Genomic DNA, 22,273 nt, shown 5'->3' on the forward strand with positions numbered 1-22,273 from the left:
TTACCAAGAGAAAGGAAAATATACTTTGCTTAAGATATATTTATATATTGCCTCCGATGAGAAACCAATGTGTATATACATTTTTAAATTAAACGTATGTAAATAATTTAAAATTTTTGCTTCTCGAACACCAGTCCAGACCCCAAGTTTTATTATTCCTATGAAGTTGAAACTTCAATTAACTAGAATTATCGGAGAATAGCATCATTTAATTAAGGATTTCCTCTAATTTAAGATCATTAACCCATAGATTCTTTGTTTCCATTCTGTATTGTTCAAAATCTTTGTAAATTTTAAGTGGACAACTTTTCTCACTTATCAAGAACAGCCTGAATGTAATTTAATTTCATTAATTAGGCTGTTGAATTGTCTCAGAAATGTGACTCTGGAAGTCAATGACATCATACCAGAGTCTGGAAGAGGTAAAGGTTCTTAATGAAGGTGCATTTCCTGGGCAGTGCCCATGTCACTTACAACTTTTTTTTGTGGTAAGGGTAAAGTAGCACAAAATCTATAGAGTCACTCAAACTACAAATGGTAGTTTGAGCAAATAATTTGCAATTAAGCTCTTACTTCAGGTAAGGCTTGATCTAGGAGTTTAATCGTTGCCAGTATGAGCCTGGATTCCTGTGTCTGACCTCTGTCTTCTGCCCCAGTGGCTTCAAACTCAGCCTGCATAGTGGTTACCCCAGCAGAACCATGCTTTCGTCGACAGGTAACAAAATGCTCCCACCGTTTCGGAACTTCATATCCTTATACAACACAGTTAGAGATGGAAGCTTCTCATTCTGAGAAGACTGGCAAATATCTCATTCTATTTCACTGTTTCTCACTGAATTACCAACTCATCCAGACAATATGGCAGGAGGAATGAAACATACAGTTTGGTTTACGTCAGTCTGGGCTTACCCCTAAAGCAGGTGGTAAGTTTAGTTCCCCACAAACAAAATGTCTATGATATGATGTGGTATCATATGGGGTATGGTATGGGGGACAGGCAGTGAGGGCTAAATTTTCCAAAGGAAAATAATGGTAAAGGAGAACGAATATCAGGGGTGCTACTAACAAATGTCCACCCCAACATCCATGAAATGATTAGGCTTTAAAGTCAGGGAGTCTAGAGCTCTGATTCCATCAGATTCCATCACTTATTTTTAGAACCTCAGGCAAGTGGACTCTTAAATCAGTTTCTTCTTCTGTAAAATGGTAACAATAACACCTACATTCCAAAGTTATTATAAAGGCTACTACATAAGATAATATACACACAGTGTATAACATAGTGTCTGATATATACTAAGTGCTTAGTCATAATAATTGCTACTCTCGTACGAATTCTTCAGTTCTATGAATGGCTGATATTAAAATGGAAGGCAAGGAAGTTTTCTTTTACAGAGAACAAATCACCACTCTGGCTGGAGGAAGAGCAGTCATGGATTTGGGGGAGTAATTGACTTTTCCTTATTGGCCTCACCCAATGTGTAGAAAAGAAAATCCCCTTGCAAACCCCCACTGAGAAGTATATTGGGATGAAGATATTCCTGGGGTCCCAAATCCAGAACTGGAATTCATCTTTCCAGAGAAATAATGATCTGGATGGTGATCACGTTTCTATGCTAGCTCAGAAGCATCAATTTAGTCCACAGTATAGCTGAAAAAGTAGTACCTTCACAGGCACATTTGGTGGGATTACAATGGCATCCCAAAATCATTAGTCCATCCACATCAGAGTTTCTATGGGAAAGATATATTCATGCATGACTGCTAAATGAATTTTCAATACACACTCTATTACAAAATAGTGCGATAGTTCAAGTCTGGCTGTAGGACATACGATACAGATGCCTCATTGAGTATATAATTTTTGAAATATTTAAGAAATCTAAATGGAGTCATCTTACACAGAAAATCCCTGCCTGGGGGCAGCAGCAGTGAACGGACAGAGAACAACAAAACCAAAGATTATTGAAAGATATGTAACACTTCACAAGATAAGCTGTCAGAGTCCATTCCCTCTGCAACCCAGTCATTGGCTCGATGCCACACTATAGCATGACAAATGTTATTTCTCTGTATTTCTCCACGAAATGTTCTGTTACATTTATGGAATAGCATTTGAGATCTTTTCTTTGGGAGACAAGGAACAAAGGTGGGGGGAAAAAAGTGCTCTCATTGAGAAGAAAATGACCAGACCAGATCAATATGTATCTCTTCCCTGGCGTAAACAATATGAGTTTCTGGAGGACCATCAGCTTCCCAAGCATCCTAAGTTCCAGTGAAGTTTACTGCCTTTTTTTTTTTTAAATTCACAGTTCCTCCTCTGTGGAAGGTTGCAGGTGCGAAGCAGCTGTGTTCAAGGTAACATCTCATACATTTGCACAGTGTAGCAGGCTGAGCTTACACATCTCTCTTTGCTTGTCTTCTCTTTTTCTTTTCTTTCCCATATGAGTTTACGGGATTTCACTCTAGTGCCCAACAGCCATTAAGACAAGGGAGCACGCTTCCCAAAACTCAACCGAAAATCCTCCCGCTATAAAAGCAAGGAGGTTTCTTTTCTATTCTACTCTGTAGATATTTGAGCACAGCCGGTCAGTCTATTCAGCGTTAAACCCTTTTGTCAAGTTGAAGATCATTATCAGATCTCCTACTTTCCTCTGGACACAGAGTTATCCTCACTCACTTGCTGTAATGTTCCTTGGTTATAAACTATTTGGTCATGTCTCTTTTTGCTATTTGTCCTATCCCAAATTCTCCCAGCTCTTCCTGAGCTGAACCCCACACTTTGGGTCAAGGAAGATAATCAGACGGAGTATTGGAATATGATAGGAGGATAAATAATAATTGTAATAAATAAATAAATAAATAAATAAATAGTAAGTGACCAGAAAGGAATATAAGAGAGAAAAGGAGCTGTGGACATGGTCTTTAGATAGAACAGGATTTGAGACTTGGCTCTGTCATTTACCTTTGTTGAACATTCTTACAAGTTACCTGACACGTCAGTCCCTTGGTATGTAAAATAGAGATGATGCACAGAGAAAGGGTGAGAATGGAATGATATACTACATGAAAAGAAAGCTTCCTGGCACCAGCAAGGGCTCCATGAACGTTTATGATGTGGCAGGCACTGCAGTGTCCCCACCCAAATCCTCTTGAATTCCTTTGGCCATTTCTGTGCATTCCTTCCTGCTCTGGTGGCTTTTACTTCCAATGACCCCCAGCATATGACTCTCCTTTAGAGAATCAGCCTGGGGCTGTTGGAACAGAAGTACTGGGAGTTTATGTGGCCCTCAGGTTGGCCTCAGCAGGGACTGATGATGCAAGGGTATAAACGCCCAGCCTCCTTCCAGTTGCCTTGCGGTACACAAATCAACTTCCACTCTAGGGCTTTCCTCTGGGATCAGGCTGAAGCTCCCGCTTAGGGGCTGGGCCTGAAACACACATGTTGTTTGACCTCTTCTCTTTTCCTGTCCTGAGTCTCCCATTCCCTCACTGGCTTCTCCTGGGGGCACTTCCTTAAATAAATCACCTGTACCCAAATCCTCATCTCCGGATCTGCTTCTGGGATCCTGACCTAAAACCATTATGGACCTAAAATAATTCTCATTCTCACTTCTTTAGAGTGCAAACTGTTTGACTACCTCAGTTCCAGGACGCTAAAAGTGATTTCCACTCAGGTGGACGGACATATGTTCCCAAACAGGAAAAAATTTCCAAACAGGGCAACTGTCTTAACTCACCACACTGTAGACGAACTGTAGCACATGGTGAATTATTTAGTGAATTACCAGAAATAAAGGAGATGTTCAGCAGGTGGCATGGCCATTCCAAAATAATTCAGCAGTATTCATCCTTTAGAAATTGCTTTACTATACCCTTCACCTTGTGTCTGTACTCCTGAGCCTCCAGGGAAGGAAACACTTCCCAGCCTGTGGACTTAATTATGTTCTGCGTGAGGAAAATGTGGTCTCAACCTGTCTAATCTCTTCCCCTTCCTTGCAAGAAAGCTAGGACCAGAGGCTTCTTGAGAAGTTGGAACAAGGCCTCTCACCAGAGTCTCCCTGGAAAAGGAGACATGAGACCCAGCTCCCTAAGAGGCAGGCACAGACATACTCTGGAGCTGGAGTGGAAAGAGAAGAGCCGGTTGGTGGTCACACAGAGGCAGATTCAGGGCGAGGACAATGACGAGCACTCAAGCAACTAAGGCGACTGCCAGCCCGCACCCGGAGTCATTGCATGTGAGCCGTGGGAGCCTGTCAGCCTGACTGGTTAAAAGCCTAGATGCAGAGGTTTAAAAGCGCAAGACCACCAAGGATGGGAGTGTAATGTATCTCACTGCTCCTGAGGGGCTTATTTAAGGAGCTAAAGTTAAGTTCTTTCTCTCATGGGTCATCATCTCTCAGCTTTGTTTCTACTCTCCCCCTTGCACCTGACTTCTGGATTTGTCAGCACTTACTGAGTAAATCCGTTGTCCCTACGTTAAGGGACACGCAGAGGACCAGTAGAAATCTGTGTGTTTAATGTCCCCCTCTGTCCTGCGAGGCAGCACCAGGGCTGGCCTACAGTCCAAGAGCTTTGGGGCAGCTTTCTTTTTAAAAACTATACGTCAATTAGTTGAGGCTGCCAAAAAAATGCAATTCCAAATATCGAAAGTGGTACCATCACCATTCTTCATACGTTTCCTGTGTTTCCTGGGCAAAGGTACCCCCTCCCATCTCTCTGCCCTTTTCCCAGTTCTCATTCCAATCAGACTGACTTTGAGACTCTCTACAAGGCAAAGGGATGTGCTCTTGTTTTGGCCCAGCTTATCCCCACGCCCCACTCCACAGCGTAAGTACACTTCTCTACCAATTCCACCGCCACAACTGCAATCCCGGGTATTTTTCAATTGAATCTTTACATTTAAATCGAGAACTACAGAGAGGATTTTTAACCACTTACATGAGACTAGTTTTGGGTTTTTTTTTCCAAAAGATAAGGAATCCCTTGTTTATTTTTCCCTAGCTCTTGCTTTTGCCAAGGCCACAGCATGACAAATACATTGAGAAAGCAGAGCACACACACATACATACAGAGTCCCTACAAGGCCTCTTTCTCCCGTTGTCATGGTTTCTATTGAAGCCTAGTACCTATGGTAATCCTACCTGGGTGATGTTCCATGTGTTTGTTTCTTTGCTTAGTTGTTTGTCTTAAATATCACATCATTTCCACACTTTTGTTTGTAAGGTGTGGCTGGTAAGGAATTTAGAACTTTCTTCCTCAATATCTTGTTCTCTCATTCCAGCTTGCTTTTGAACAAGTTGTTTACATCTGAACCCATCTTCTTACTTAATCCATAGAGGTTGATGAGGTGTATTTAGAGCTTGAGCCGAACAGAATTAAGTTCTTCTCAAAGTCACTGATGAACTGTATTTTGTTCAATGCAATGGCTAATCCTACCTGATGACTCCCATTTTATTAGGCCTTTCAGGAACAGTTGACACATCCGATCACTATTTCTGCCTTGAAACACATTCTTCTCTCGGCTTCCAGAACCTCATAGTTTTTTTCACCATTCCTTCCCAGCTTCATTGGCTGATTTCTCCTTATCTCCCTGAACTTCTTTAAGAAGTGACCTAAATGATCTCATCCCGTCTCAAGAGATCTTTAAATGCCATCTCTATGCTGGTGATCTTCATATTTCTATCCCCAGCTTGGGCCTCTCTCTCTCCACATGGCCAGGTGCTTATTTGCTAACTTCACTGGGATATCTAATAGATATATTTCTCTTAGTATGGCCAAAATCAGAATCTTTATGCACACACACACACACACACACACACACACACACACTAACCTCCTTCTCCAATCTTCCCCATCTTCATTGAATCTCCCTTCTACCAGTAATTCAGATCAATATCATGGTGGCATTCCTAACTCTACTCTTACTCTGAAAGCCATCATCAAATCCTATTGTCTTCACCTTCAAAGTATACCCAGAACTAGACTGCTTACTGCCCCCAACTACCATCACCCTAATCCAGTCATGTTTGGATAATTTCAGTAGCCTTCTAACTGATCTCCCTCCATATATCCTTGCACCGCTTCCACGGATTCTCAGTCAACATAACATCCAGAGTGATTCGATCAAAAGGATCATCTCAGGGTGCCTGGGTGGCTCAGTTGGTTAAGCGTCTGACTTGGGCTCAGGTCATGATCTCCCGGTTCTTGAGCTTGAGCCCCATGGCGGGTTCTGCCCTGACAACTCAGAGCCTGGAGCCTGCTTCCGATTCCGTGTCTCCCTCTCTCTCTCTGCCCCTTCCCTGCTCAGGCTCTGACTCTCTCTCTCTCTCTCAAAAATAAATAAACATTAAAAAAAAAAAGGATCGTCCCAGTCATCTGCACAAAGCCCTTTAATGGCTTCCCATGAGACTCAAATCAAATCCCAATTCCTTTCTATGATTGATAAGGTCCTACCTGGTCTGGTCTTCATTACCTCTGTGACGTCATCTCCTATAACGCTCCCCTCGTCTATTCCACTCTAGTAATCCCAGTCTCTTTGCTTTGCTTTTCCCCACAAAAATGTCAGGCATGCCTTAGTCCCATGGCCTTTGTGCTTGCTTTTTTGACTAGATTACTCATCACTCAGATATCTACATGACTAGCTCTGCTTTCTTCAGGTCTTTACTTAAACCACTTTTTCAGTGAGGCTACCCTCACCTATTCTATCTAAAACTTCCCCTCCTTCTGTTCTTTATTTATTATTAGACCTTCTCACTATCAAACATGACATTTACTTTACTTACATATCTGGTTTACTGTCTCCCTCACTAAAATATAAGATCCAGGAAGCAGAAGTTTTTTTTTTTTCCTGTTTTATAAAGAAAACTACAGAATCCCCAGCTTCTAGTGCCAGAAGCCCAGTGGGTGTTCAATGAATATTTGTGGAATGAATAAACAATGCTCAATAAATACAGAGATCGTTTTATCTAACCCTTCTCACTTACCCGAAATAAGAAGAAGATAAGACCAATAAGAGTTGCTCTGGGAATGGATACAAGAATGGCCACAGGAAGAGCATGCCTGATCATTACCAAAGCAACTTACAATGTTGGGCTAGAACTCGTGACCTTCCAACTTTAACATTGCTCCCGTGTGCATTAGGCATGCACTAACTGGGAAGAAATGAATTTCACTCAAATCATTAGGCATGGTAGGCTGCTAAGAAGTTGTTTTGTATGGGGGCGCCTGGGTGGCGCAGTCGGTTAAGCGTCCGACTTCAGCCAGGTCACGATCTCGCGGTCCGTGAGTTCGAGCCCCACGTCGGGCTCTGGGCTGATAGCTCGGAGCCTGGAGCCTGTTTCCAATTCTGTGTCTCCCTCTCTCTCTGCCCCTCCCCCGTTCATGCTCTGTCTCTCTCTGTCCCAAAAATAAATAAACGTTGAAAAAAAAAATTAAAAAAAAAAAAAAAGAAGTTGTTTTGTATGAAATTACCTGCTGAAATTATACCAATCACCACCCCCCCACCCCCCCCACCCCCGCCAACTCTGTTCCATGCAGTGGGCTTAGCAAATACACTATTCAGTAGTGCTGATTTTATTAGAACCTATATCATTGTCCCCTTCTTCGAAGTATATGCAAACATGAAGTCTCTTGACCTTGACATATCAAAGAGAATGATGTGAATTTTTTTTAAATGATGTTTTCATAAATTGATGATAACATGGGTCCCACAGCTTGGTGATTCCAAACCTTCAGCCCAATCCTCCTGCCCTTTGTTTTTCTGATTTTTACAATTCTCCTCTCTGCAAACTCTTTCTCTCCTCTCTTTTGTTGTTATTATTATTTTTTTTTTAATTTGAAGGTACATAGCAGGGATTCTACATCGTTCACCTGAAAGCAACAGAAAATTAGTCAAGGAGTGAAGAAGTACCTGTGATTTTATTACTCGATAGGGACCAATTTAGACAACTTTTCGGAATCGTGGCAAGTCTTCCCGTTTTGTTTGTTTGTCTTTCTGTGTCTCTGATTCCATCATATCTGAGACCTGGGGGACTTTCCTTCCCATATCTGTGTCACCTGCAGGCATAAAGATACCGATAGGCACTTGCATGTGCGATCTGTTCACTTGGGGATTCGGGATATTACTATTAGGGTGTGGAAGATTTGTTTCATACAGGGAGTTATGTAGCATCTTCAGGGGATCTGAGACCTAGAAAACAGCGGTCCTATTCAAGGAAGGCCATGTTACCAGGGAGCCCAGTTATCAATCAATGTACCACAAAAATTAAACCGTCTCTTATAACAGCAGTCGAAGCACTGTGGGCAATGAATTCTTAGGGGGTGGCAAAACAGATGAAATCCAGTCATCACATTTTACAACAGATCTGCTGCTTGATAAAGTACAACTGGAGAGCAGACTGTTAGCAATAAGGCCATTTCTAAGAATAAAATGAGAGTTTGTAAAAGATCCGTGTGAATTATTAACTCCAAAAAGTGGCTGGAGAAGAAAATGGTTGCTGCCATCACTGGCTTTTCTCCTCACGTGTATGATTAGAACAAAGGGAGGCACAGAGAGCCGGGGAAAGAAGTGAAAGCAAATTTCCCTCCGACATAAGGAGGCACATTTTCACGCAGCGCCTCATCGATACATGGAGAGGCCACCTACCTGGTAAAGAAAAACACTGCGGCCATTGTGAAAGCAAGCAGATACCGAAGCAGGGGGAAACGGCACTCATTTTTACCAAACACCGTTTCTTTTTTTGCTTGCAAAGCCTTCTTTTAATACCAAGGGGACACATCTAGCCTTTACTTTACTCCGCACCCTGTGGATCTCCACTCCCTGCTCCCAGACACCCCGATCCGGATTCAATTTAAAATGTGAGGCATGTTGGAGGTCACGAGAAAACAGCCAAGGTGACCATTAATATCTCCTCTCTTGCTCTGATGTGACAAACCGAGGATGAATCGATCTGGAAAGACAATATTAGTGTTTTCCAATTCAATACTTCTCGCCACATTAATGATGAGATTTGAAATCTTTCATCCGAAGAGAGGCAGAGAAACATGTTAACAGGTCACAGTGGTCAATGCTCTCTTTTGATTTTACGGGCATGTTTTCTCCGTGTTGTATGGAGACAAACACATGCATTCTGACTCCAGAAAATAAAATGTTTCCTTACGGAATCCAGCCCAGTGGAGAAAAAGATAGTCATACCATCACTGGTATGGTACTGTAGAATCTGGGAAATCATCTAGCCTTTTCCTCTTCAGGAAGTTGCTCTCAGGACCCTCCCATGTTTCTCTTTTCAAATCCCTGCAGTAGAAAAATCCCTAAGTCCTTTCTTTCTTTCTTTCTTTCTTTCTTTCTTTCTTTCTTTCATCATTTTAAAACAACTTTTTTCTATTTAAGAGAGAGACAGAGAGCGTGCAAGCAGGGCAGGAGCAGAGGGAGAGAGAGAGAATCTCAAGCAGGTTCCACACTCAGCACAAGCCCAACACAGGGCTCAATTCTACAAGCCTGGAATCATGACCTGAGCCGAAATCAAGAATCAGATGTTCAACTGACTGAGCCTCTCAGGCGTCCCTCCCTAAGCCTTCTTTAAAGGTTGTATAGCATGACTTTTCAGAAGATGTAGGTCCTATCGACCATACCTATTGTTAATATCAATGCTTCCTGTTTCCTTTATTGTTAAAGATGCATTCTTTTCTTATGTAAAGCAATTCAATGTAACATAAGTTAAATGATACTTAGGACCATTAAGGATTTAATTGTCCTTCTCTTTAAAAGGAACAGGGGAATAAAGTTTTCATCCCCAATATTGCAGACCTCTGATGAAGGTACTTCAAGAAAGACAATGTAAGAGCCAAGATTTTATTTTTTAAATGCTACGAACATGCCTAGTCTAAAGGGTGAAAGGCATGTGATCAAAGGTTACAGAATTACAGCAGGTAAATAGACTGTTCACCAAATTCTGGAATCACATGACTAGAGTACTTGAAGAATTAGTTTGGGTTAAATGCTTGCAATTGTTTGTTGTTGGTTTTTGTGTTGTGTTTTTTTAAGGAAATTTTTTTATATCACAGGATGGATATAGGTTTAGAAAGCAAGTTTTTTTCCTATGATGTTGTATTTAAGAGCCTCATTTTATTTATATATATTTACTTCATTTTAAACATTTTTCTAGGCACTTTTATTTTTTTAATTTTTTCAATGTTTAGTATTTATTTTTGAGAGAGAGAGAGAGAGAGAGAGAGAGACAGAGCATGAGCGGGGGAGGGGCAGAGAGAGAATGAGACGCAGAATCTGAAATAGGCTGCAGGCTCTAAGCTGTGAGCACAGAACCTGGTGTGGGGCTCGAACCCACAAATCGTGATATCATGCCTTGAGCTGAAGTCAGAAGTTTAAGCAACTGAGTCACCCAGGCGCCCCTTTAGGCACTTTAAAAAATTATCTCATTAATTGCCACTTGGGTTCAGCAAAGTAAGTATTCTCATTGTCCTCACTGGTTTTTTTGTTTGTTTGTTTGTTTTTTGTTTTTGGATGGAAACTGAGGCTCAGAGAGGATAAGTAACTTTCTTGAGATCACACAGCTCATAGGTAGTGGAGTCTGACCCCAGGGCCTGTGCTCAAAACTACTCCATCACCTCCCATTCAAACACCCATTCAATAAATGTCCAGTGAGCACACACCATATACAGGGGACTGTGCTAAGGTAAATTAAATATTGTCCTTCCTTCAAAATGTTTATAGCTTAAGAGGAGAGATGAGACATGGATGGACACAAATGTCTACATGTGACAAGTTACCTAACAGAGATATCTGGAATATATGAAGCAACTCTGTAATCCCTACCTGTGGTCCAAGGAGAATGAGACATAGGAGAAGCAGAAGAGAAGGCTTTGGGAGGAGAGGACCAACCATCATGTTGCAGATAATTATAAAGGGAGCCTATAGTAAATACCTCTCAAGTGTTGAGAAAAGAGAGTTCCCCATGGGAGAAAAATCTATTCTTACAAAATGCTGGAGCTGTGCCAATTTCAATGTTCTGCAGATTCAGTGAGGCCGGGTCTCTTGGAGCAAAACTTGGCTGTTGCCTTTTTTCCCACTTGGACAACAAAGAAACCGACCAAGTGTTTACACATTTAAAATTACAAGTTAATACTACACACCCATGAGAAGGACAAAAATTTGAAAACATAAAAGTAAAAAAGACTTGTACAGATAATGCCAAGTGTTGCCAAGAATATGGAGCAAATGAGACTCTCATTAATTGTAGGCAGGAATATAAAATGGTACAACCTCTTTAGGAAAAGGTTGAGCAGTTTCTTATAAAACTAAATGTATACCGCTTTATAACACAGCAATTTTATCCCTAGGTATTTACCCAAAAGAAATAAAAACAGATGTCTACAAAAAGTCTTGTACAAGAAACACAACAGAGGTGAATCTCCAAAACATTATGCTCAGTGAAGGTAGCCAGACACAAAAGACTATGTGGTATATGATTCCATTAATATGAAGTTCTAGACTTGGAAAAATAACTATTTAATAGAATCAAATAGAAGCAATGGTCAGCTCTGGGAGGGTCAGTGCCTGGATTACTGAGAAGGAGCATGGGGGAATTTCCTGGGAATTTGGGCGACACAAGTATATGTTTTGTCAAAACTCACTGAATGATTATTTAAGATTTATACATTTGGGGCACCTGGGTGGCTCAGTCAGTTGGGCATCCGACTTCGGCTCGGGTCATGATCTTGCGGTTTGTGGGTTCGAGCCCCACCTCGGGCTCTGTGCTGACAGCTTGCTCAGAGCCTGCAGCCTGCTTCAGATTCTGTGTCTCCTTCTCTCTCTCTGCCAGTCCCCTGCTCATGCTCTGTCTCTCTGTGTCTCTCAAAAATAAATAAATGTTACAAAAATTTTTAATTAAAAAAAAGATTTGTACATTCCATTGCATATAAATGTTACCATGAAAGACAAGAAATGTAAAAGATATTGAATTGTAGCTAAACATATGCATGATGTAGTATTTAACAGTGAAATGTCTTCATGTCTGCTACTTACTCTGATACATATCAAAAAATAAGATGGACTGATGGGTGGACAAATAGATATGTGGTAAAGCAAATATATTAAAATGTTAACTACAGTATCTAGCCGGTAGATTTATGAGTATCCACTGCAACATTCCTTCCACCTTTCTTGGACACTTGAAATTTTCCATAATAAAATGTTGGGAAAATACAACTCAAGAATATTGAAATGCATCTTTTTGAAGGTTTGAAGATCTGAATTACCTACAAATTAAAAGGGCTTCGCAGGGAAGAAAACTTAGGCTCCTGTTTTTTTTAATCTACCCTCCTTTCTTGAAGTGTAGAAAGAAATAACCAAAGAAGTAACACTACTACAAAACATGACTGAAAGACCTCGGTTTTATGACACAAGACGTATGTCTTATGTGTTTTAGAAAAAATTTGAATGTGGACTTCAAATGGACTTTTAACTTTAAAAAATTGAACTGGATAAAACCAAAGGTATCAGAACACGAGTGCAGTCTCTGGAGCCCTAAGAAATTTTTGTTAAAGACATTTTTGCAAGGCACCTGGGTGGCTCAGTCGATTGAGCATCCAACTATTGGTTTTGGCTCAGGTCATGATCTCATGGTTTTGTGAGTTCAAGCCTCGCGTTGGGCTCTGCACTGGCAGCAGGGAGCCTGGTTGGAATCCTCTCTCTACCTTTCCCTCTGTCCCTCCCCTGCTCACCCTCTCTTTCAAAATAAATAAATAAACTAAAAAAAAAAAAGAGAGAGAAAGATTTTTTTGCTCGTTGCACAGAAATTTTGAAAAAGTTCATAAGCACATAGTGAAGAAGAAGGAAACCACTCATAATCTGACCATCAAAAGAAAATCAGTAAGTAGTTTGAGAAATTTATTTCCATGGGGCGCCTGGGTGGCTCAGTCAGTTAAGCGTCCGACTTCGGCTCAGGTCATGATCTCACGGTCGGTGAGTTCGAGCCCCCCGCATCAGGCTCTGCTGACCGCTCAGAGCCTGGAGCCTGTTTCAGATTCTGTGTCTCCCTCTCTCTCTGCCCCTCCCCTGTTCATGCTTTGTCTCTCTCTGTCTCAAAAATAAACATTAAAAAAAATTAAAAAAAGAAAGAAATTTATTTCCAGTGATTTCTCTTTACTATTTTAACACATTTAAAATGGCAAATAGTTCACTGTGTTGTAAATATGTTTCACGTGAATAAAAAATTTTCATAAGAAATTTTAAGGACTATATAATGTTATTTTAAATGGGTATGTCATATTATAATACAGAAATGTGGGCACATAGGTTGTTTGAGTTTAGTTTTATAATAAATAATGTAAAGAAACATCTGTGCAAAAATACTTATTCTTCGGACAAAAAATTTCTGGAAATGTATGTTTAATGCAGCATTTTAGCTGGCCAATGGGTTAAGAATTAGTCCCCATGCGCTTTCCCTTTTTTTTTTTTTTTTTTAAATTGAGTTGCCAGCACAGAGCCCGACGCAAGGCTCGAAACCGCGAGATCATGTCCTGAGCCAAAGTTGGATGCTTGACCAACTGAGCCACCCAGGCACCCCAGTACCCATGTGCTCTTGACAAAGTGTCCATATAGCCACGGACAGCTCAATTACATTAAATACGGGCTTAACCTCATCCCATGGTTTGTCATTGTTCCAACACCCATGGAAAGAGACTTGAACCCTGTCTACACCTGCAGTTCATGCAAACACAGACCTGTGCACTGGATGGGGGATTGGATGAGAGATAGAGATGACAAACTCAGTTTGAAAAGTGTTCCTTTCTTCTCCAGCAAGGGAGAAGGGAAATCTTAAGTGAGGCAGGACCCCAGCATAGGATGCTGTCTGAGGCAGTGAGGGAGGAGTTAGTTGCCCTTCTACAGGTTAGGGCTATGCTTGAACCCCTCCAGGTTGACGTCCCTGCTGGATATCCCTGGAAAGAGCAGCCTCTGTATTATAAAAGGATAAAGAAACTGTATTATGTTAACCGGAGAGTGGATAAGCCACTGTGCTGTGAAGGCCCTCTTTAAAAGCAGTGGACGTAAGGTGTTTCCATTCCACAGCAGAAAAAAGGTGTGAGCCCCGGAGAGACACTCAGAAATGGGGACCCATAGCAAAAGAACTTAAATGCATTGTTATCCTCTAGGCAAGAGGCCCTGGTACAAGATGAGAAAAGATTTTTCTCTCTCCCCTGCTCTGCTTCAGCAAATGACTCAGATCTACTAGAATAGAGAGCCGGCAGGCACCAGCTGGAGAGAGCTGATTGGTAAATACTCAGGAATTTTGCAAACTGGTTTGGTAACTTGAAACTGGCCATGTTGGAAGTATTCACAGCACAGAAATCAGCAAATACCCGCTATCAGACCTCCGCCCCCCGCCCCCCTGGAAAACTGGTTTACCAGTTCATCACAGCTCAAATCCAAAGCTCCGTTTCTGATTTCTCCCCTCAATTCCAGACCCCTTATTGCCAACTCCATTCAGAACAGCTCTACTCAAATTCATTAGGTTCAAAAGAGAACCCATTATATTGTCTCTCAGGTATGACCTTGCCAGTGTGTTCTGTATTTCTGTTGACAATTTACCGTCTTCCCAAACACTTCAAAACCTCACAATTGTATTTGACACTTCACTCAATAATAACAAGAAAAAATAAAGGGAAAAAAAGGAGAATTATTCAAGTGGCATTAATTTAACACACTATGCCAGCCCTTGTGACTAGCCCTTTACAAACATTCTCACAACATCTCTTGAAAGAAGAAATTATTCCAGTTCTGCAAATGGAAAACTGAAGTTCAAGGAAGTTATGCTACTTACACAAACATATATAGTTAATAATTTTTAGAGCTATAATTTGAATTCAGGGCGCTCTGAGTACAAAAACCACTCTTAAACCCAAATGTCATATTTCTGACCAATCAGCTGCTAAATTTGGGCCTTTTGGGCTTTTGTCACCATTTTTATTGAGCTATTGTTTATATACAATGAAATGCACAAATTTAAGTATACATCCGTTGTGTTGACAAATTTACACACTTGTGTCAACTTGTTCTCCTGTCAAAACAAAGAACACTGTCAATAGCCCAGGAAGTTTTCTCCTTCCTTGTTCTAGTCACCCCCTCCTGTAGAGTAACTACTGCTTTGATTTCTTTTGTCACAAGAGGATTTTATCTGTTCCAGAATTTCATATAAATGAAATCATACAGTATACACTCTTTTGTGGAAGACTTCCTTCGTGAGCATTTTGAAAATAATCCAGATTATTTACGTATATCAGTATTATATGTCTTTTTGCTGCTGAGTAATAGTCCATTGTATAAAAAAAAATCAATGTTTGTTTATCTACCCTTTTATTGACAGACATATGAATGATTGACTGTTATGAATAAGGATACTATGAACATTCTTATGCAAGTCTTTTTGTTGACATATGTCTTCATTTCTTTTGGGTAAAACCTGAAAGTGTAAGTGCTAACCCATAGGTTTGGTGTATGTTTATCTATATGAGAAATAGTTATACTGATTTCCAAAGTGATTTCGTCATTTTACATTCCGACTACCAGTACAGATTTTCTCTATTTACAGTGGGGTTACTTCATGATAAACCCATTGTAAGTTCAAAATACCCTAAGTTGAAAATGCATTTAATATGTCTAATCCATCAAGCATCAAAGCTTAGCCTAGCCTACCTTAAATGTGTTCAGAACACCCATTGTTAGGTTACAACTGGGCAAGATTATCTAACACAAAGCCCTTTTTATAATGAAGGGTTGGAATATCTCATATAATTAATTGAATACTGTACTGAAAGTGGAAAACAAAATGATCACATGTGAACAGAATTGCTGTACGTGTACTCGCTATTGACCTAGTGACCATGTGGCTACCTGGGAGCTTCAGCTCGCTGCCACTTCCCAGCAACACGAGAGGATCCTGTCACTGTGACTCACTGGAAAGAGACCAAATTTCAAATTTTGAAGTTCTGTTTCTACTGAACACATATTGCTTTTGCCTGATCGTAAAGTCGAAAATTTAAATTGAACCATCAAAATTTGGGGACCATCTGTATGTGATGATTCCAGTTACTCCACATCCTTGCCAACACTTAGTACGTATTGTCAGTTTTTTCTTTAATTTTAGCCATTCTGGTGAGTGTGTAGTGATAACTTATTGGCTCTGATTTGCGTCTCTCTAAGTACATTTCCCTTAATGATTTATGATGTAGACCTAGACATTAAGAAAACACAGGAGTATCAGAAATATATCCTCATGACTCTAGAGTAGGCAAAAATTCCTTTGACAGATAAGTAAAAATATCTACACATCTATAGGTATATATATATATATGTACATATATATATACACACATACACATACATACATACATACACACACACACACACACACACATACATACAGTGGACTTCATCAACATTAAAAGTTTAAGAAAATGAATAAACAAGCCACATCCTGTAATAAATACATACATACAAAGCACTTATACCCAGACTATATATAAACAACTCTTTCAACTCAAAAATTTTTTTTAAAAAATCCAATGAGAGATTATGGGCAAAAGATTTGAACAGACACTTCACAAAGGAAGATCTACAATGGCCAAAAAACTACATGAGAAAATCCCTCATAGTACTTCACCTTTACGTTTTTTAGGAGCCAATCATTTTTTATTTTGTACTACAGTTTCTGTAAGTATAACTCCCAACCCAAACTGTAAACCACTTGAAAGCAGAATGAACGTTTGAAGCATCTCTGTACCAGGGTATATATACATGTGGAGACAAGAAAGGCTCACAAATATTTTTAAATGGCTGACCAAATGAATTCACCACGTATATCAGAAGACATTTTAGCTGGTCATTCATATTGTAAGCAAATCAAGTGGTAATATTACAGCAGCACCAAGAGAGAAAAAAGAAAATAGATAACAAGAGGAATCGGCCTAAGAGGAGGAAAAACAGTATTTCCTACAAGCAGTTGAAATGACATTTTAAGTGTCAGTGTAAAATATAAGAGGAAATAGGTTTAGTAGACTAAGATGACAACGATAATATGAAATAAAGCTTTCCAAAAATAAGACACCTACTTTTTTGCCCGGGCAACCCATCTCTTTGTGAGTAATTTTGCATCTATGAAAGCCCAGGGGAAGCTATCAGACCAAAACAGGAAGCTGTGCATGTGCTCTCAGGCGGAAGTCACCAAGACATGGCTCTTGTGTACTCTGATGTGCATCCTGCTTGCCAGAAAACTCAGATTCCTTGTCAAAAAATAGACCCTCAAAATGCAAATGGCAGCATTACTGCATCACAATAGTGTTTTCAGATTCGGATGACATCTTGGAATTCCCAGCATACCATAGTTTGAACTCCTATAGGGCACGCATGTCCTTTCTGAAGTACAATTTGTTCACTAAGGCACTTGTGGATGACTCGTGTAAAACTTGTTTATCCCCACGACTCATGAACTACTGGTCAATATTTACAGTAACTCTAAAAAGGAATTTTCTAGAATCAAAGGTTTACTCAGGTCACCTTCATAATTATTTAAAAATCATAATGCACTCTCTGTTCCAGGTGATGTCCTCAAGAACCAGTTCTTTTCAGGAAAAAAAGAAAAAAAAACTTAAAAATTCCAATAATCTTCTTTCTGTCCCAAATTTCAAACTAATTTGTATAGATCATTCAATTCCCATGTAAAAGAAAGATTAGTTCTTTTCTCTTTCCTGATCAGAGCTTTGACATGTGGAAATGCTGACCAAGAGAAGCAATTTTCTTTTTTTTTTTTATTTTTAAAAAAAAAATTTTTTTTCAACGTTTATTTATTTTTTGGGACAGAGAGAGACAGAGCATGAACGGGGGAGGGGCAGAGAGAGAGGGAGACACAGAATCGGAAACAGGCTCCAGGCTCTGAGCCATCAGCCCAGAGCCCGACGCGGGGCTCGAACTCACGGACGGCGAGATCGTGACCTGGCTGAAGTCGGACGCTCAACCGACTGCGCCACCCAGGCGCCCCTGAGAAGCAATTTTCATGACTTTTCCTTTTTGAGATTCTCAGAGGGGAAAAAAGCAAGTTTACTGAATAAATTACATTTCATGACTAGAGCAATAAACAAGAGGATTAGAGGGACACTCTAGGTGGGGTTCATACAGGTCCTGGGAAAAGAAAGAAAAACAAATTTTTTTAAAGAGAAAGAAAGAGTGAGAAGAGTTAAAAGATTTAGAAGACTCTGAAAAAAAAAATGACATTCCAGAACTGTAAAATGTGTGTGCATGTGCATGTGTGTATGATTGTGTGTGTGTGTGTGTGTGTGTGTGTGTGTGTGCATGTTTACGGAGGTGGGGAGAGAAGGTATATAAGAGTCAGAGAAAAGCAAACCTTAAGTGAAAGTTATAGTTGTCAGGAAAACCTTGGAGGATAAATATATTTATCTCTATTAAAACAAAACATAACAAGATAATTAGCACAACTCCTTAAATAATATGACCTCATCTGTGATGCCATCTCAGGAACATTATTCTCCAATAATAGAGCCATCGAACACATCCACCCATCCCCACACACACATTAACATTTTAACACCAGACCCAAAGCCATAGTAATAGACATAAGGGAAGGAAAGGGTGGAAATAGCAAAATGGCAGAGTATTCTTAAACACACTGGATGGACATACTTACAACCTTCAAACCAACCTCTTGAAGTCTCACTTTTCTCTCAAGTTTTCTCAATGAAAAGCTAAAAGGTGAAGAAAAGAAAGCGCTTGTGGCCAGGGTTGGGAGAAAACAAAAAGGAAATGGTTCTAAAGGCAAATTCACTCCAGGTATGACATTCTTTGCCCTTTCCAGCCTATAAATAGATTGAGCACCCATGTTCAAGATTCCTCTGCTCTCCTTGATTGCCCTCTCTCAGGGCAACATTGGCTTAGATTTTCCACAAATTTGATGCATTTCTATAAAATATATATGTATACAATTTTTTAAGATCTGTCATATTTTTAAATGCTCAAGGAGAGCCTATCATTTAGAGGATTCCCCCTGGTTTATACATGTCTAAGTTCCAATTTTGGCATTCGGGACTTCTACGAGATGTGGAGTATCAGAATAGAGTTCCATTTCAGAATCAGTGAATGGGTTTGCTACCCCAGAATGTCAGGCCTCAGTATGTTATTTCTGTATTTTAATTCAAATCCTTTATGTGACTACCTATCCATTTCTAATTTGAATTTTGCTGGGTGGTTTAAAGCTTTTAAGTCCTTTCACATCTATTCTTTAAGATGCTTAGTTTAGCATCTTGCATTTTCCCCGCCAGGGTTTTCTTGTGCATAATTCTTTGGCACACCAGGTGGCAGGTTCTGAAACAGTTGTTGGGCTTTCTGTGGCCCCCAAACTCTCCCAAGGAATATGGGCAACTTGGGAGCGTCCTGAAGGATTTGGTGCCTGGGGTAATGCGTGCTGTTTGTTTAGTGAATTAGCACCTCAGAAAAAGATCCTGAAGAAGGTGTTCCTGATGGCATGAAGTACAAAAATAGGAAGCATCGTCTATCTTTTCGAGCACTGGTTGGTGCTCTGTCAGCACTCTACAAATTTTAGACTCTAGTTTAAAATTGATGACTTCAATGTTTTCAGCCAGTGTTTCTGATGTTTGAAGACAGGATTTAGAAGATGTCAGCTGGAATCCATGATCTTGGAGGAGCTTTTAATGAAATGTGGTTTATTTGGTCATAGATGATCCTAATGCCTGCCTCGTTCTTTTGTGCTCCCTTGCAGGAATGTGGAGCCAATTTTCCAGGGACTTCAGTTCTGATGTAGATTTTTTTTTTAATTCTGTGCTTTAGCAATAAATCTATAATGACTATTTTAAGGTCTAAATATATGAAACATAAATGGTGAAAAGGACACCTGCATTACGGTGGTACCAATAATAGCTATCAGTTATGCATGCTAACTAGGGTGCAGCCACAAGACAGTTATTTACATACATGTAATCTTTATAATAATGCTGCACCTTAGGTGCTAATATTAATATTTTACAGATCAAGAAACTGAGCCTTTACATTGCTGAAAATATGTGTCACCTTGACCCCAAAGCCAGGTTTTGACCATTACACTATACTGCCTCTCTCTGCAACGCATTTGAAATGCAATGGACTTTGAAAAGCTGCAACACTCTATAAATGTCAGGTGGTATTATCGTGGCTGTTGGAAAGGAGTCTTAATTTTGCACTATTCTCTCTGCCACAATCTAAAGGAAGAAATGCCTTAAAGTGGTTTGAAGGGCACAGCTCTCCTTGTGAGTCATTTGAGTGTAGTTATACCTTGGGAATTAGGTGCAGTAATAACTTCAGAACTAGTGTTGTATAATTTTGAGAACTCAAGTTATGAACCAATGTCACCAGAAGCTGCTATCTACTTCTGAGTGTGGAGAAGAAAAAACAAAACAGCTACTTCAAGGCTGACGAAGGCCTGCCTGGGAAGCCTCTGTTTCTCTGTTGTGGTTGCAAAGGGAATGTCTGCATTCTGAGAGCACTTCACAAGGAGTTCATTTATCTGCTCCTTGGATGATACCTATATGTCAAGGTTTCGAAAGGAGAAGATACTGTTTCTCTGACACCACAAGTCAAAGACATCTGTTTCCATTATCCGTCACTGTAATTTTGAAGTGAGAAATTGATCAAAGGTCAAGGGTCAAGATTCCTGAGGCAGAAAACTCACACAGTGTGTTTAGTCAGTACTTGGGTAACCCCTCCACGTTATGCAGATAGGACATCTCATAGTTTAAGGCCTCATTGTCTTCTGATCTATCTCTATGAAAAAATATTATTTGCCAGTCTTCCCTGAAACAGAAGCACACATCACTACTGAGACGTGAGACTGCTTTTGCTAACCAGTTGATAAGTTGGGCAGCAGTAAGCCATTGCAAGTTATCAATAATTGCTTTGTTAAGCAAACAGATTTCAGCAATTTCTCTCAGGTAAAATATTGCTTTCATGACATCAACCCTTAAGCTGAAAAGACGAATTAATCTGTTGTGGAGGCAACTAAAGTGATCTTAATTATAGCTGTGAGTTTGGTGTCATCCATAGATTAGGGGAACTATTTTGTTGATCTTAATGGATTCTTGAATTTACGAGAATTTCCTCTCTCTCTGTGTCTCCCTCTGTGTGTGTGTCTCTCTCTCCCTCCGCCCCTCCCTCGTGCTCTCAGTTACACAAGAATGCTCAGGCCTGAGCTGGTGTAGTAAATGTCTGTGAAGGCATTCAAATATCTACCCCTCTACCATCACTAGTAAGCACTGCTTTGGAGCAGGGGCAAAAACAAACAGCCTCTGTCACGTGGGAGGAAGTGTGAGTACCTCCTTGCTGATAAGGTGAGATACCTGTGATCACACCTTCAGGGGATGTGTTTGGGGGAGAAAGGTGAATAAGTAAACTTGGTGACGGTCCCAGCCAAGAGCAGCTGGAGAACTGGAATTGGAGTACGAACCAGAGCTATGGCGCATCACTCACCCACTTCTGGTTTTTAAATTCTTATTTAAAAATTCAGCACGGAGCCTCTCCATGGTTTCCCGTTTCAGCCTTTTTATTTTTCTCTGCCCTAAGGAAGTCCAGTTTCTTGTTGTGTGCAATTCTAACTTGTTTTGCGTTATTACCAATTTATCTCATTTTGTGTTAAATTGCACTCTCCTTTGTTCTGGAGGGGAAAGCTTGAAAATTTAAGCCTCCTTAAGGACAGTGTGGTGGAGAATCCACTGCAGGTTTCATCACTTCTATCAGCCCATATCTATAGATACAGTGTGAGAGATCACAGCGTTCTAGGTAAATTGTTATCCTTGAGTTAATGAGACAAGGGCTTTGGTCATTCATACATACTTGCAGCTTTAAAACAATGTGGGAAAGCCCTTAAAAGATTTCTTACAGAAATAGCTAAGACGTTGAGTGTGTGTGCATGTGTGTGTGTGTGTGTGTGTGTGTGTGTGTGTGTATGTGGGTGTGTGTCTACACACATCCCTTAGGTTTGGGTTAGAAGCCAGAATGAGAGTTGAAAATTAAAACTAATAGGCAAGTCTCAAAAATCTAAGTTTTGTTTTCAGTTAGAATCTTAAAGAAGGGTTTGAGTGGTTCATATTCTATCTAAAATGGTTTGTTCATAAATAATGAATGTTAGAAAGGCAGAATGCCTAAAGTCCCTTTACATCCAAAAGGAAATTTATGATCCCTTCAAAATTTTAAATCATT

The 22,273-nt window shown here is 40.1% G+C and overlaps 1 long non-coding RNA gene across 1 annotated transcript; it reads right to left on the reverse strand.

Moving 5' to 3' along the window:
• Positions 1 to 7,901: 7,901 nt before the first annotated feature.
• LOC121033324 (uncharacterized) lies at positions 7,902 to 17,192 on the reverse strand. Its single transcript, XR_005791835.1, has 3 exons — positions 17,128 to 17,192; positions 15,911 to 15,972; positions 7,902 to 8,058 (listed from the first exon to the last, which is right to left on the reverse strand). It is a non-coding gene; the product is annotated as an uncharacterized LOC121033324 (long non-coding RNA).
• Between the last annotated feature and the right edge of the window lie 5,081 nt (positions 17,193 to 22,273).

This window comes from Herpailurus yagouaroundi, unplaced genomic scaffold (assembly GCF_014898765.1).
Source record: "Herpailurus yagouaroundi ecotype Mexico unplaced genomic scaffold, PumYag 159, whole genome shotgun sequence".
NCBI classification, from domain to species: Eukaryota; Metazoa; Chordata; class Mammalia; order Carnivora; family Felidae; genus Herpailurus; species Herpailurus yagouaroundi.